Here is a 16,832-nt window from a genome sequence, read left to right as displayed (position 1 = left end):
ATACACCATTCCAGTTGTTAACGTCAGGTACAGGTATGTTGTGTGTGGGAACTACTCAGGCCTCTACAACATTACCCTACAGCCACTACAATTTGTGAGTCCATGTGCTATGGCAGGACCACTCACCATAGCCACAAGGGGGAATACATATTTCACCTGACCATCTACAACATGGGTACTCACTGTTCCACACCAGAGATAGACCACCATTGTTGATATGTGGCCATACCCACCTTTCCCTGGACATCCATATCCCATCCCCAATCCCAGGCAAGGTTGTCACTGCAAACAAAGTGTATTTATCAAAAGCAGACTTTACACTTGGGAAGACTGGGGTGGAAGACTTCAAAGGACCCATGCTGGGGGAGTATACAGGCCACTCTGCATATTCCTTGACGATTGCATTCTATGAGCATGTGGAAGGTTTGCATTGATCATGCTATCCCAAATATACCCATGACTGATCCACAACAGGACACCTGTCAGGTGTACACCAGCCATATATGAGCTGTCCAACAGACAGAGTGAGCTAATACATTGCAGAGCAGTAGCCCACAGAGGGAGGACATCTCTGAACAGTACTGGCACAACACTTCAATCCCTCATAATCATCACGACAAAGTTTTGACAGTGAAATTGTCTAGACAATGCAGATAAGGCTCCCCACAGTCTGTTATTGATGCCCACGTACTGTTAGAGGTCCTCAGCAACCCTCTTCCAGCACACACAAACAACATGGATGTGGTTTAGCAAATTCAACCCCTGGGATCTCCACTGTGTCCCTGCTTGACAGAGGCACAGCACACTAGCCTCACACGGTGCCTTATGTGACCTACTTTACAGTGGCACAGTAGCCTACTATACTGGGGAGGCAGACGTCAAGCACACTCTGGCTAAGCTGTCATTCCCTAGGGAAAACAGCCTAGTGTTGACCTCTACATCCATATGTTTAATTGTCAGATGCACAATATTTGTTGCTGATAGACTGTTTGCAGGTTTTTATTGCCATAGCATTCCCTATTTCTATGAACAACTTGTGTATCTGTGGAAGATGTTTGAATATGGGAGGGATCCACTATATCACGTATGTCTCTGTAGTCATTTAACTGTGTGCACTGGGCAGATTGCTGTAATGTGGTTGGTTCCTGGAATTACACGTACAAATACCAGATATGTGTGGCCAAATGCTAAACTGAGATTTTGCCGAAGTGTGTGAGCATGCCCAGTTCAGGCTTCCCATGGCATGTTGTCTGACATATGTCTCATTTCTCAAAGTGTGCGGGCATGCCCAGTGTGAGCTTTCCATATGTTGAACTCTGCAGCCCACCACATTTGTGGATGAGTGTGAACTTCAACAATATCTCACGTTTATAGTTGTGCGTTGTGTGTCATGTTGTGTAGTTACTGTCCAACTGCTTTGTGTCTGAACACAACAGGGATTATACTCTGCCTGCAGGGTTTGCATGGGATACTTTGCATACAGTTGTCAACATCCTTTTATTCTGACCTAACACTGTAGTACCGTATAGTGTACTGGTTCAGTACTTTCACTACGGTGGACAGTATCTTGGCCTTTAGTCCTATCACTGCTTTACATTTTCATAGTAAGCACAACAGCCTGGTTAGGGGCCAGTTGTGCACATCTGACCATGTTGCATTATGTTCAGATATGAACTACTTAAACCAGGATTGTCCAACATTGGTAGTGTATTCCACAACATAGGTGTACATTGGCAAACACTAGCGATGTGCCCTAGGCCATTTCTAATGCTAGTCGGAGAGTGTGTTTATCCTTCAACACACATTGTAGGTGGAGTTTGCCATGACATATGTCATGGTTAGTATACTGTGCCTCCATCTACCCATGACATAACAGTGATACCCAGGGTAAACCTACCATCTCCCATCCACTCATCAAGATTCCTCTTGAGGAGAGTCGATGAGTAACTCTCTGGCTAACCTGTACTGGGAGTTTACTCATGAGTGGGGGTGGCTTCTGTGTTATGGATCATTCAGTACAGCTTGTCCTATGTATGTCAGTGCTGGGGTTCAGGTCTCTCATGTGCATAGCTCACTGCCATTCAGATTGTACAAGGTGCAGCATGTTCATTGATTCCAGCTTGGACATGGCTTTATACATCAGGCACAGCTTGCCTCTGGGTGGGCAGTATGGCAGTGTGTGGAGCTGCAGTTTTTTTAATCAGGCAACACATGGCATCTGTTCAAGCTCTTTGATACTCCTGGTGAGGTACTTTTGGGGACTTTTCAGTTGTTGGAGGTGTCTGCTGAGGTACATCCCACAGGGGCTATTGTAGTCAACTGTAACGCTGATGAAGGATGACTGCAGAGCCACAATGACCTCCCCTTATCTAGATCTGACAACCTTCATGGTAGGTGGGTATATGGTATGTTTCTGTAACCACTACAGCCACATGTTTGTCCAATGCAGGATATCTATCATCTTGTGTCCCAGGTCTCTCATTACATGTTAAGTACTTAATGGGTTAACACCTATGTGGTAATTGGTGGGCACTTACTGTATATCCACAGGGGTTGACTATACACTTTTCTGCAATTAGCTTGCTGACATGGCTATGGCACCAGTTGTCTGTTTCTATGTGGCCCTTTTGTGGGATGTTTGTGTCAGCTAGAGGGTCAGATATGGTGGCCAGTTTTTAGTCCTCTGCAAACATGTTCAGACACTGTCCTTCCATGTTGTCCTGTACCTATGGGACATATATACCAAATGAGGGAGGTCCCAGGACCAAGCCTTGTGGGATGCCAGTTATATCTGGTTTGTAGTCTGACATGGCTGCAGCATGTCTGACCATGTCAGTTCTGTCCTTGGTCTGGTTTGCAACCCCTCTACTGACATAGGGGTTTATATTTAAGCTGGTGAGCCTATCTATAATGAACACGTGGGGTATTGTATGGAAGCCTTTGCAAGGTCCAGCTACACTGTGTGGACCACATTGCCCTCATCAATGACCTTAATGACTGTTTCAAATGAGTCAAACATGTTTAAGGGGCAGCATCTGCACTTAAGAAAGCCACACTGGGTAGGGTCCGGTGTCAGTAGGTCCCCAATATCTTTATGTCTGCGGTACATGCTGATCCTTTCCATAGCTGTGCAGACCAAGCTTGTCAGGATTCTGGGGTGGTGGTTTGCAGTATCCATTCAGGCAACACCTTTGTTGGGAAGGACCACTGTTGTTGTACACTGCTCTTTGGGTACATATCCTGTGGTAAGGCTGACATTGAGCAGTAGTATGATTTGACATTCCATTCTTCTTGGAGTCCATGTTGGACTCAGCCCAGGACACCATCTCATACCATTGCTGCTGTATGTTTTGCTTTGTAGATGCTGGCTGTTACCTCAGCATCTGCAATGTCAGGGGGCCAGCAGTCTGCTGGGATAGATATTTTGCATTCGAGGGGTTTGCACTGCACCTGTCAGGTCGTATGTTGGCAATATGTGTGTGTGTTTGGTATGTTGTTTGTAATATTTGAGTGATTCAGAGCATATCCATGAATTCCCAACAAGGTTCCTACCATCATTTGAGACAGCCTTGTGATTATCCTTAGTGTCCTGTTCAATTTGTATCTTCATAGGTTCATAGGTTCATACTAGGCTATCCACCCTAGGGTGTTTATAAGCCTAGCCAGAGTGTGTGTGGCTTTCGCCACCCCTTGCTATGTGAATATTATGGCCATTTATGATTTACTTTACGGTGCCTCTGTCTGGACGTGACACAGTGAAGACCCCCAGTGTACATCTATGATCATCCATCCACTTGGCAAGATTCCTGTTGAAGAGTGTCAGTGAGGGGCTCTGCCTAACATGGAGTGGAATTCTGTTCCAGGGTGTAGGGAGCCTCTGGGTTATGTATCTGTCCCTCCAGCACATCCTATTTCATTATGTGTTGAGGATGACATCTCTCACTCTCACAGCTCCGATGGCTTTGGGTTTTCTGGGGTGGAGCATGTCCATTACTCCTGTGTTGGACATGGCCTTGTACAACAGGCATATAACACCTCTGTGTAGGCAGCATGTGACTGCATTCAGCTTGGGTGTCTACAGCCAGGCAGCATATGACATATATTTGAGACCCTTTATCCTCTTGGTGAGGTACCTTTGAGGTCTTTCTAACTGCTGCAGGTGTCAGGTAAGGTACATCCCAAATGAGGCAGTGTACTAGATTATGGGTCTGATAAGAGAACAGTACAGGGGCACAATGACCTCTGTTGACGTAGATGTGAATCCTTTCATGATACAGTGTCCAATATAGACAGTCTTCCTAGCCAGATTGGCAATGTGAGTGTCACATAACAGGTTACTGTCCACTTGTGTCCATAGGTCCTTGATTACTCCTTCCATACATAATGGTTTACCACCTATGTGGTAATTTGTGAGTACCTTGTTTGGTATTTAGTGGGACATTCATACTGTCCAGTGTCTTCAGGATGGCTGGGTGGGGTTCCTGTGTGTGAGAGTGTGGTCTGTAGCATGCTACAGACTGTACAGCAGTTTTGCCTATGGTTAGGTGCACATGGGTGGTCTTTGATGCTTCGTGCATTGTCAGTTACCTGGACGTATGGGTGTCTGTGCTGAATATGGATACTCCCCCTCCTTTTATGTTTTGGTCCAGGTTTTGGAGCCATAACGCATATGAGGTATAAGCTGGTAGTGCTGGTGTGCTGTCAGGAGGCTTGCAGCAGGTTTCTGTCACTGCACAGACATCGATGCTCTCCATACTGGGGAGGGCCTCAGGAGCATGCATATTGCGGTTGACACGTGTGGCATTGGTCAGCATTACCCTTATGTTTCTTACCACTTATGTTTTCTAGGGTGGTGGGTTAGTCTTTTCAGCCTTGCCTACGTAAGGCTCTATGGAGGTGGCAAAAGCCTTATCCAATATCCAGATGCCCAGGGGTAACAGGTGCAAGCCATCCCTGGAACAGCAGCATGGCTTGTCAAGCATGACATCCCAAGCAGACAGACATTAGATCCTCTTGGAATGACAGCAGTAATTGTGCCACTTGTTAAAGCTGATCATTCTGTGTTTGTACTGTGGCATCATTCTTGGTGAGGGTAGGATGCTGCAAGCAGTCAGTGTCATACCAGCCTGGAGTACCTTACTCAGAGAGCTCATCTATGTCTCTTTTCATGTAGTCCAGGGAGGTACATCTCAGTTCATTCACGCCAGCATGGACAAAGACTGCATCATATTTCTACTTGCTTTGGGGTGACCTGCGTACTTGTGTTATGTGGTGTATTGTAGCAGCCTACAGGCAGCTTACTGTACCCTTTCCCTTGTTCAGTCTGGTGAGTGGCACAGCAGTGTGTCTGACTATGGAGTCACCTATTACAACTGTATCAGTCATGTTGTTTCCCCTTCTGGCCTGTGACTGTTTGGCACACCAGCTTTGTGTACTATGTGTTGCATGTGCTATATTTGGAGGTTGTGGTTGCTTGGGGGTCTGCTTTGAAGGCCTCTGTTGGTGTGGTGTGTTTGTAATTAGGGCCTCTGGGAATGTTTTTCTGTGTTTATGTCTTTGGTTTGCAGTTGTGATAGGTCTATGTGGGACTGGGTTTGTGGTGTGTGTGGTTACCTTCTCCTCCTGACTAGTTTTGACAGTACTGAGTTTAGGGAGCTCAGCCTCCGGTTTGGATAACTGGTTGCATCTCTCACATATATTTGTATTTCTTGGGGGGAGTTGAGGGTTGTCTGTGTACTTGGGGCAGGTGTAACATTGCCTCAGGATTCACAGATTCAACTTGTTGTAGCTGGCCTTAGTGGATTGTATGTGTGGACATATTTTATTGTCATACTACTGATCAGTGATTACTTCCCTTTTTATGTTTGCTCTATCATGTAGTAGCGTCCACATTCTCTTGCATGGTTTGGTAATGGCTGGAGTCCAGCATGCCAGATGCTTGCGTGTATGGCATTGTGTTTTGTTATTTGTGAGTGCATAATCCAAGCATTCCTGGCTGTGTTCATGGAATGCCTGTATAACAGGTTCCGAGGTGTAGCCCATATTTTACACCTGCACAGGGCCTTTAATGGATTCCACATCAGTTTGAAGGAGTGCAACCTTTGCTTTACACATGTTTTTCACTGTAGTTTTCTGGCCAGGGACTGTGGTCAGGATGTGTATATCCAGTGTGATTACTCTATAGTCTGGTCTTACCAGTGAGGGATACACTTCTCATCTTGCCATCCAGTACCCATGTTGCTGATTATCACATCCAGTATGCTTACCCCTCTTGTGGAAGTGGTACGTTGTTCCTGGGCATTTTGATTTATGGATTCTAGGAACTTTTCTCCTACAGTGTTGGAGCTAGTATAATGCTCCCAGTCTATGTCTGGGTATTTTCATGTATTCCAACATAGGCCAGGTGCAGTTCCTGGTGTTAGGACTGTAGTCTGTAGCAGGCTATAAACTGTGAAGCAGTTTTAGCCACTGTTACTTGACCATGGCTAGTCCATGCTGCTTCTTGTTGTGGTACCAACATGGGGGTGTGGTTATCCTTGACAGTTATTGCTAGTCACCCTCATTTTGTAGCTTGTTCCATGTTTTGAGGCTGTACAGCACAGTATGAGGTGTAACCCGGTAGTGTTAGGGTGCTGTTGTGAGCCTTGACCCAGTTTTCTGTTACAGGACAGATATCAACATTCTCCATACTGGGTGAGTTTACACTGCATGCATCTTGCTGTTTAGACTTCTGGCATTGGGTAGCATTACACCTAGGTTCTTATCCCTTGTGATACCTATGGAGGTGGGTTTGTGTTTTGAGCCTTACCTATTCAGGGCACGCTGTGGGTAACGACAGCCTTTGCCAGTATCCATAAGGCCTGGACCGATAGGTGCACGCCACCCCTAGCAGGTGGAGCATCATGTCATGCTCAGCATGTCATCCCAGGCTGGCACACATTGGATCCCCTTTGACTAACTGCAATACTTCAGCCAATTATTGCAGTTGATCATCCCATCGTCATATTGTGGCATCATGCTTGGTGAGGGTAGGATGTTAGTCAGCGTCCTCAAGTGTGCATATACTACATGGTGTTACATTACTTAACACATGGCATTCATGCCTCAGGTGGTGCTGCAGGGCTGCCTCTGTCGGATGCACATATTACGCTCCCTGTACATGTTTGAGAGCAGGGTATGTCATTTTAGGCATCCATGTTATTATATGAGTGAGTCAGAGAGGGGTATCATTCCCAGGGTTCCTACGAGCCAGTGTATGTGCTATGCGTTGCCTGTTTGCCAAGGCCAGGGCATACAGGGCATGCCTCCTTCTGCCTACTGGGGCAGGCTCAAGTTGTTCCTCCTCCGAGTCACGCTCTGCCTGTGATGGCCTTGGCAATGGTGGGGGGCTGTTTGTCCCAGCCCTATGCTGGTCCTGCTGCAGCTGTTTTCGCAAGATCATATTATGTAGCATAGCACATACCATGACAATTTGGGTACATGTAGTTGGTGAGTACAGCAAGGCTCCACCAGATGTGTCCAGACACCGGAACCGTGACTTGAGCAGCCCAAACACACGCTCTGTTACATTACGTGTTTGTGCGTGTGCTTCATTATGGCGTTCCTGTTCAGGTGTGTGTGCGTTTCTGATGGGTGTCATCAGCCACGGCTCCAGTGCATAATCTGCATCCCCCACTAGGTGTCCGTGTGGGATGTCCCCATTGGCAAATGTCTGGTACAGCTGCGTCAAATGCCAGATATGAAAATCATGGTAGCTCCCAGGGCAGCCAGCACACACATTCATTATTATGCCCTGGGCATCACACATGACCTGGCAGTTGATGGAGGGGAAGCCCTTGCGGTTAATGTAGGCCCTACCCTGCTCACCAGCTGGTGCTTTGATGCGTATGTGCGTGCAGTCTATTGCAGCCACTACCTCAGGGTATTCTGCTATTTGCTGGAAGAGACGCATAATGCTGGCCAATACCTCACGGGCATTGGGGAAATATACATGATCACCGACATGTGCTGACATGGCATCCAGGAACTGGTGCAGTACCCTGGAGGCTGATGCCTGTGATATCCCCATCATATCACCAGTTGGTCTCTGGAAGGTACCTGTTGCTAGTATTCTTATGCCAACACATACCTTGGTTTCCACTGGGATGGGTTCCCCTCTGTTGGTTCTGTGTGTGAGGTGTGGCCTGCACAGCTAGACAATTTGCTGCAGGAGGTCTCTGTCCACTCTATAGTGCTCTACTATCTCCAGCTCATGTAACCCATGGTAGGTGACCCTGGGCCTGTACACTCTTCTCTGTCTCCTCACTGTGGGTTGTCTGGCACCATCTGCATTGTCACCACCCTCAGCAAGTGGCCTATGTCTCCTTATGACAGCTATGGCAACCCCTAGCATTTCTGCTCTGAGTTCAGCTTTTTCAGTTTTCACTTAATAGCTTACTCCTGTCTTGCAGTGTCTCTTGAGAGAAACATCCTGCACTGCTGTTTGCAGAGTTTTAAGTGCTGGGCTGAGCTACTATTCTGCCTGTGTAATTGCCTGCTTCTAATTGTTTTCACCTGCTAGCTCCAGCAGTATTCCCTGCTAGCTTCCTAACAATTCTGTTGCTTCCTTTTTCCTTTCTGTTTCTCCTTTTCTGCTATGTGACAGTGGAATTCAGTATCCTAACACTCATTTACATCAGATTGCCTACTAATGCTTAGTTACATGTCTTAGACTCAGCTTCCCCCCTTAGCAACCACTAAACGGTGGCCATGTTGTTTTTGGTCTGCTGGTCCCTGCATTTTAAATCTATGTATTGCATAAAACCCACATTTGTGGGTTTATAACCTTCATTTTTATGTTTTATACAGTGCAGCCCATTTGCGCGGGGCTGTGCTGCGTTTAAACATCGTCGAAAAAAAAAAAATTATTTTTCATATTTGCATCGGGGTACCTTGCCAATGGCCACATATTTGGCCATTGGCATGATGCCTGACACATATGCACCCTTTATTTGGAGCTGACATGGCTCCATTGTGGTTTTTGCAAAAACGTACTCAGTTGTCAACTGAGTACATTTCTGCAGCTAAAACGGCTCTTACACGGGCTGCTTTGGGCTTCGTGGATCGCTAATATACCTCATTTGCATGCCTTTGGGCTGCAAGTGAGGTGATTAGCATATCCATGCCCAGTCCGTGTAAGAGATGCTTTAGATGGTCTCTTACACGAACTTTAGGGCTGTTCCTGGATCGCGAAGGCCGCATGGAGTCTTACACTACTCTTAGACTCCGTGCAAGCCTTCGTGAATCCTGCCCTTTATCTCTGCGTGTCAAGGATTTATCTCCATTTTTGCCATAGGATGGGAAATATCATTTAGCTGTGATTATATATGACCGCTGATAGTGCTCTCTGCCAACTCTCACACAGTGTATGGCCATGGAAAATTGATTTTGAATTATAAATGCTTGTGGGCACGTGATGGTGTTTTCCTCAATTTTTTGACCATATCATAAGTTGAAAATGTTAGTATATGACTAAGATGAAAAGAGAAAAAAAATCAAGGGGTACAACATAAGGTCAATAAATGAGGAATGAACTGGATGGAGGTGGGATAGGAGCATACTTCTCAATTTCTTATCTCAGTAATTATGTTGATCTACAACAATATGTGCAGTTATTTACTGGCAGTAATTATGAATGATTTATCAGGCAACTACACATTTTAGGCTGACCAGTTTATTGCCAATAATGCATAACATTACTGAAATATCTGGGAAGTTGTGGGAAGCTGATAGGTATTTGTAGGAGTATTTTTATTATTATTATTATTATTTTTTTGGATATGTTCTGTTTCATCTTTTGCTTGGAAAGAAAATCAGATAAATAAGAAATGGGTAACAGGGAAGGATAAGTCATTGGGAAAGACAGACTTGACTGACTGGGTATGGGATAACATAATGAGGGAAGGGAAACACTGTGAAGATGAAAACATCAGACTAAAGGAGGACCATGGTGAGGAGAGGATTGTACAACATACAGGGGTTGGCATAGACACAAAAGGGAGATGACCACCATTTTTGTGGATAGGATAAGGTGTTTAAAGACCAGTTTAGCCACTGTGGGAGATTACTCATCATCCTTCCTGAAAAGCTGGAGACAGAATTGGTCAGGGATGTGACTCTAAGAATCAATGCAGCATGGTCTCTATACAACCAATCCGACATCCAGTCTATTCCTCCCCCCACAAGCTCTGCCAGCTCCTGACAGGTGACAAAAGTATCACCTCCACTTGTACTGTTACCAGTTGGTACCAATGTACCATTGTCCAGTGCAGGGTTACCCGATGCTGGCGATGCAGGTAGGGCAAAGGTTTGGAGGCAACTGTGGTAGGCTAAGACCCAGATATGCTGGTTGCCTCTGCTGGTGGTGGTGGCATTGCTGCTGTAGCTAGCTGTGGGAGAACAGCCATGCTGTTGTGGTTGGTGTAGGTTGCCATGCTGCTGTATATAATAGAAACAGAAATAGAAAATAAATAAATGTATGAAAGAAAAATGATAGTGACAAACAGGATGGAGGAAGAAACATGCAAAAACAATTAAATTGCTTAACTATGTTGATAGTCATACAGTACTGGAAAATAGTGTATTAATAGTAGGACTTGCACAGGTACATAATCAACTTGTTTGTCCGAGTATTATAAGGCAGGGGGACTAAGCCAAAAGTCTTCATCACATATATCACATATAGTCTGACATAAGACCATACTAACTGCAGACGCTATTTATCAGGACAACACATCTGTGTTTGACACCAGTAATGCTATTTCAGTTTTAGCAATAAAGCATCTGTACATATACATCAGAAACAAGTTGATCACAGAGTGAAAATGTCCAGCACAGGTGATGCAGAAGGGACAGATATTTCCACTGTATATTGTAAAATGACCAGCCGAACTAAACGACTTATTGATATGACATATATATAGACCTCTTAGTGGTACACTGATCATAGAATCATAGGAGGTTACTAGGCTAAGGGCCCCGAGGCCCTCACAAGCCTAGCCAAGTTCAACCCATGTTCCCAAGGGTGTCTGGTTCAAGCAGACACTAAAATTAGCACCTATTGCCCCTGTCTAAGAGGGACACAGGTGGAACCCCCAGGGTGAATTTTTGGTTACTCATCCACTTGTCCAAACTGCGCTTAAATAGGGCCAACAAATGGCTTTGTTTAACATGAATAGGAAGCTTGTTCCAAAGGTAGGGCAACCTCTGTGAGACAAATCTGTCTCTCCAGCAAGTTCTGTTGATGTTACATACCATGTTAAGGTCCTTTGAGCGAATGACCCATGTGACATTTGACTTATGAATGTGCAACATTTTCATTAAAGCTAGGTCAGAGATTGCTCTATATGCAAGGTACAGGTCACCTCTGAGCAGTCTGCATGACACAGAGTAAAGTGACCATGATTTCAGTCTGTCCCCATAAGACAGATCTTGAAGACCCTGAATTTTCTTCATAAGGAACATTTGTGGTCTCTCCAATTGCTGCAGGTGTTTGGAAAGGAACATACCAAAGGGAGCATTGTACTCTATTGGTCTGATGAGGGAAGAGTACAGGGGTTTATAACTTCTTTTTCTGGAGGCAATGCCTTTACTTATGAGATGAGCAATACAAAATGCCCTTCTTACCACTGTGGAGACATGGTGATCAAGTTAAGGTTGCTCAACCTGTGTGCCCAGATCTCTCACCACTGACTGTGTGCTTAGGGTATTGCTGTTGATGTGGTAGTTTGCAGAAACATCACCCTTGCTGAAGGGGATGATAATGTATATCATTGTATTACGTTTAAGACCATGACTTTAGTAGCAGTCATTAGTCTGCATAAGACCTTCTTAAAGGCTGTTGACATCGCTATAGGTTTCAATGATTGCTCTCAGTTTGCAGTCATCAGCAAACTTGGTCAGCCACAGTCCTTTAGTTTTAGCCTGTACTTTGGAGATGTAGATTCCGAACAGTAGGGGTCCCAGAACCAATCCCTGTGGAACACCACTGGCGACAGGTCTGCTGGGGGAGGTAGAGTCCCCTAGTTTGAGTGTACAAATTCTATCAGTGAGCCAGTTTGCAACCCACCTGACAATATACAGGTTGCTACCCAGCTGGGTGAGATTATCAATGATACCTGAATGAGGGATTGTGTCAAAGGCCTTGGCTAAGTCTAGGTAGGCTGTGTGCATAGATTTGCCTTCATCTAGGGCTTTGGTGACTGTCTAGAAGTCCACCGGGTTTAACAGGCATGATCTCCCCTTGACAAAGCCAAACTGGGTGGGGTTAAGCACTTGGAGATTTCTTATATCTTTGTTAACAAGATCATTTGTTTCATGGCTTTGCAGATAAGGCTGGTCAGGCTAATAGGTCTATAGTTCCCATGGTCTGTAGATGCACCCCCTTTGTGCAAAGAGATAACAGTAGTTTTCTATTCTGCTGGGATGAAGCCAGTGCCTAGGCTATGATTGAAAAGGCATGCTCAATGGTGATGCTATTACTGGGATGACAAATATACTCTGCCATGATGATAAACTTTTTTTGGGAGGTGAGGGATTGAACTCACAGTTATTCTAGCAGTCTCAGTGCACACAGACTTAACATGATGTCACACTTGTCCACTTATACAGGGATGACATGTAGAAGCGCTATTCTAACATTGTACAATCATACTGATTCCATTAAGATATACCCATGCTGGCAGATGTGGTACTGCAATATTAAAGTTATACAGAATTATTTTAATTGTTGCAGCAGCTATTATGCTAATAGACACATCTTTCCCAACAGCAGACATCCTTACCTGAGTATTTTCATAGGTGCTGTAAAGATATGTGAAGGCTGCCAGCCTAGATATATATAATTTTGTAGATAATTCTGTTATTGTAAATATGAATATAATCCATAGACTTGTCCTTTTTTTTTTTTTTTTGGTAAGAAAATGTGACAAAATATCAGTTTAGGTTAGACCAAACTCAGTTTTGAATCAGATTATCATTCACATCAACAAATAAATAAACACGGATCACTTTATAAGAATAGGTATTTTACAATCGTACTAGTTTTGAATTCTAAAACAAGTACTATTATTATACTATGTTTTAAGTAGATGAGAGAAAACTTTTATACAAAGTAGAGTTGTTTTGTGTACAAAAATGTCTTAAAAGTAGTACTTTTTATAAAGCACATTTTAGTGTATGAGGTTACTTAGATTCATTTTTTAAAGGTATATATGTTTTTTGTAAAAAAATATATTATATAAATAAGATGAAGGTAATAATCAAGATATTATTAGCCTTTATACATCTTTAAAACTGTTACCATCAATTATATATCAAAAAAGTCAATTTGTGACATCATTTCCTATTTGTTTCATTTAAAAGACATGAGTAAGAGGGGGCTCATTGTCTTTTTTTCTGAAGAAGTTCACGGAAATAAAGTGGAAGAAAGCGCTCAGTTTGATTGCCTTATTGGTGGAAGTCTGTACATTCGTGGTCTTTCTATTTACAAGTTTGTTTTTTCGGTTTGTCCGAAGTCCATCAGCAGTTTTCAGTTTAGACCGAGAGTAGAAGGATGTCCACCGAGGTGACCTCTCAAGATGAATTGTTAAATTTATCAACATACTCCACACCGGAACGAGCATTAGCACTTGGACAGTTACAGCCCGGTGAGGAGAATACTAACTTAATTAATACTATCACGAAGATAGTTGAAAGTCATTTGAATAAAATGACTAAAGGGTTTGCAGTTTCTGCCAACATTCACATAGCGGAGCAAAGCTCAAAATACAATAACATACGAGCTTCCGAGACGGAGGGAGCAACTGATGACATCAGCGGCGTGCGACTGGATACGGAAGGTGAGGAAGAGAACATCATAGCAGGTTCATCTATGACCGGTAAAGTTAAGGAAGCACAAACACACAATCCTTTGCATAAGCGTACAGTAGCAGGACCGTCTGATAAGGTCGGGGATGTACGACAATATGTGGAAGAAGAGGAAGAAACTGTTACGGCCAAGACCAATATTTGGGGTTATGTATGCAAGGAACACAAGAATCCGTTCAGTGATATCGTGGATAACGGAGCACAGGCAACTAGAAGTGAGTACAATGATGATTTTAATACTTGCAAAAAGTCGATTTTTGAATTGGAGAAAATGGTCTTCAAACATGTCACGTTATGCTTAGAGATACAGTACCTTACTGAGTGTATAAAGAGGGAAATTGTTCCACAAGGATTGAGAACAGCTAAATTTCCTAACTGTGTTACACCGGGAGACAGTTTAAGCAAGGCATTGATTAAATTGTACAACGATACAGGCTTGTCCATGATGAAGTTATTGATTAACCATTATGAAAAAGAAATTATGCAATTGAGACAAAAAATTAAAGAAATGGATGTACATATTAAAAACGCCAACAGTTATAAACATCTATTGGGCCTTTATAGTGGCATTGAGGCCAAAGCAGATAAGCATCAAGCCACTATCATAAGTAGAAAGCAGAACAAACTTAGAAGGGACATTAGGGCCTATAATAGCAATGTGGCCTATATAAGCACAGAAACTGTTGAAGTTGATTTAAATTCAAACGTTGTGGTCAATGATGAATCATCACCGTTAGACAAATGTGCTGAACTGGAAGTTATTGATTGTGAAGCAACCTCACAATCAGTAGAGACTACCAACGTTCATACTAAATCAAATAAGTCCAAAGCATATGATAGCTCAAAGAGTGAAGGGGTTAAAGTGATCACCACAAACCCCAGTTTTGCAGAAGTGGTTAATCAGGCAAACGAACAAGAAGACACCCCTTTTCACCAACACAAACCCCAATGGAGAAGGACTACCAGGTGGTACAATTCCACACAGAAAAGAGGGGGGAAACAGAAAAACAAAAGGAGGTGGTAACGTCGGAAGACATGGACAAAGAATTTACTGTAAACATTGTAAATGTTAGTAATGTAGAACTATCTGAAGAAATGTATAATGTTTTAACAAAAGGTTTTACCTACATCCCTTCTAACAAAGTAGAGTTGGGCAAGTTACTTGTGGACTTTAGGTTATTCTTACGAAAGCTGAATTTGAAATATATTTTAAAGGACATCAACCAAGGAATTAGACAGAACAGAGATTTACCTAGTAGACCAAGCACTTGCAACCCTCCTTTGGTTAACACACTGCATGTTTTCCAACATATTTGTGAATCAGAGTTTAAAAAGATGAAAGTTCAGGTGGAAAACAATTTAAGTGAGGCCGAGACTATAGCACTAACAGAACTTGCACGCACACCAGAGGTTAGAGTAATGAAAGCGGACAAAGGGGCAAAATCATAGTCATGAACACCTGTGACTATGAGGAAGCAGTATTAGACATGTTAAATGACAAAAAAAGTTATCAAAAGGTGACATCTGATTTGATAGAAACTAGCTTTAGAAGAATAGATGTTTCACTATTTGACATGTTCTGTCAGGAAGAGCTGGAAAGGTCAGACTATGAATATTTATCAACAGACCATCCAAGAATGGCAAAGTTCTTTGGTATACCAAAATTACAGGGTAATGTCACAAAAATGGCTTTTAGACCTATCATCTCGGCCAAACATTATAAAACCGAAAACATTTCAATTTGGTTGGATAGCTTACTAAACCCCATAGTACAAAAGGCTGAGTTCTTTTTAAGAGATTCATGGCACTTGCTTGAAATTTTGGGGAAACTCAATCTGGCTTGGGAAGAAGTCAGTCTAGCTACCCTGGATGTGAGAAGTTTGTACACTTCAATTAGTCAAGAAGAAGGAATAGAGTATATGAGGGAATATTTGACGCAAAAGACAAACATTAGGGCTGTTCAAGTGAACACAATATGTGCCCTGATGGAATTAGTTCTTGACAACAATTTTTTTTCCTTCAATAACACTTATTACAAACAAATATCAGGGGTAGCAATGGGGGCTAGGGTAGCACCAGCCTTTGCAAATATAGTAATGGCAAATTGGGAGCAGACCTATTTAAAAAATCATCCCAGTTTTGGTAAAGTCAAACTATATTTGAGATATATAGACGATTTGTTTTTTGTTTGGGCGGGTGAAAAGGAAGAATTTTTTGACATGACAAAGGACCTGAACAACACCACTGACTTTTTATATTTCAAACACAGTGGATATGGTAAAGACATAAATTATCTGGATCTTAATTTAAAGATAAATTCTACCCATGGCAACATTGAGAGCAGGATTTTCAGGAAGGAGTGTTTTGCTAACCAATATTTGCACAAGGACAGCCTCCATCCCAATCACATGAAAAACAATGTCATCAAGGGCCAGATGATAAGACTGAGTAGACTTACATCTGACGACCATGTCTTCAAGGTAGAACTGGGGAAGTTGAGGCAGTTATTTTTAGCAAGGGGTTACAAACGTAACAAACTGAAGAAGTTTGAACAACAGGTTATGAAGTTAAGGGACAATGTAGCCAAACCAATATTGCTTTCATCAGATCAGATAGTGGGTCCTCCTGCCGCTATTAGAACCAGTATAGAGACCAAAGGACACTCAAATGAGTTCTGTACAGCGTTTCCATTACCCATTTCAAATGAAATTTGGTGTATCAAGAGTATCATAGAAAACAACTGGAACATCATTTTAGGAAATAAGGACCTTATGGAAACATTAGGGATCAGACCCAAATTCACATACAAGATGGTCACAAATGTCAAACAAATCTTGGAGGCAGGAAATAGAAAGATGGAAAAACCAACTAGAGCGATTAGTTTCAAGAGAGGGAGTTTCTCATGTAAAGACTGCAGACAATGCAGA

The sequence above is a fragment of the Protopterus annectens genome, chromosome 8.part1, assembly GCF_019279795.1.
Source record: "Protopterus annectens isolate FY-2018-M chromosome 8.part1, PAN1.0, whole genome shotgun sequence".
Taxonomy (NCBI): domain Eukaryota; kingdom Metazoa; phylum Chordata; order Ceratodontiformes; family Protopteridae; genus Protopterus; species Protopterus annectens.
The sequence above is the reverse complement of the archived record's forward strand: the minus strand, read 5'-3'. Positions refer to the sequence as shown.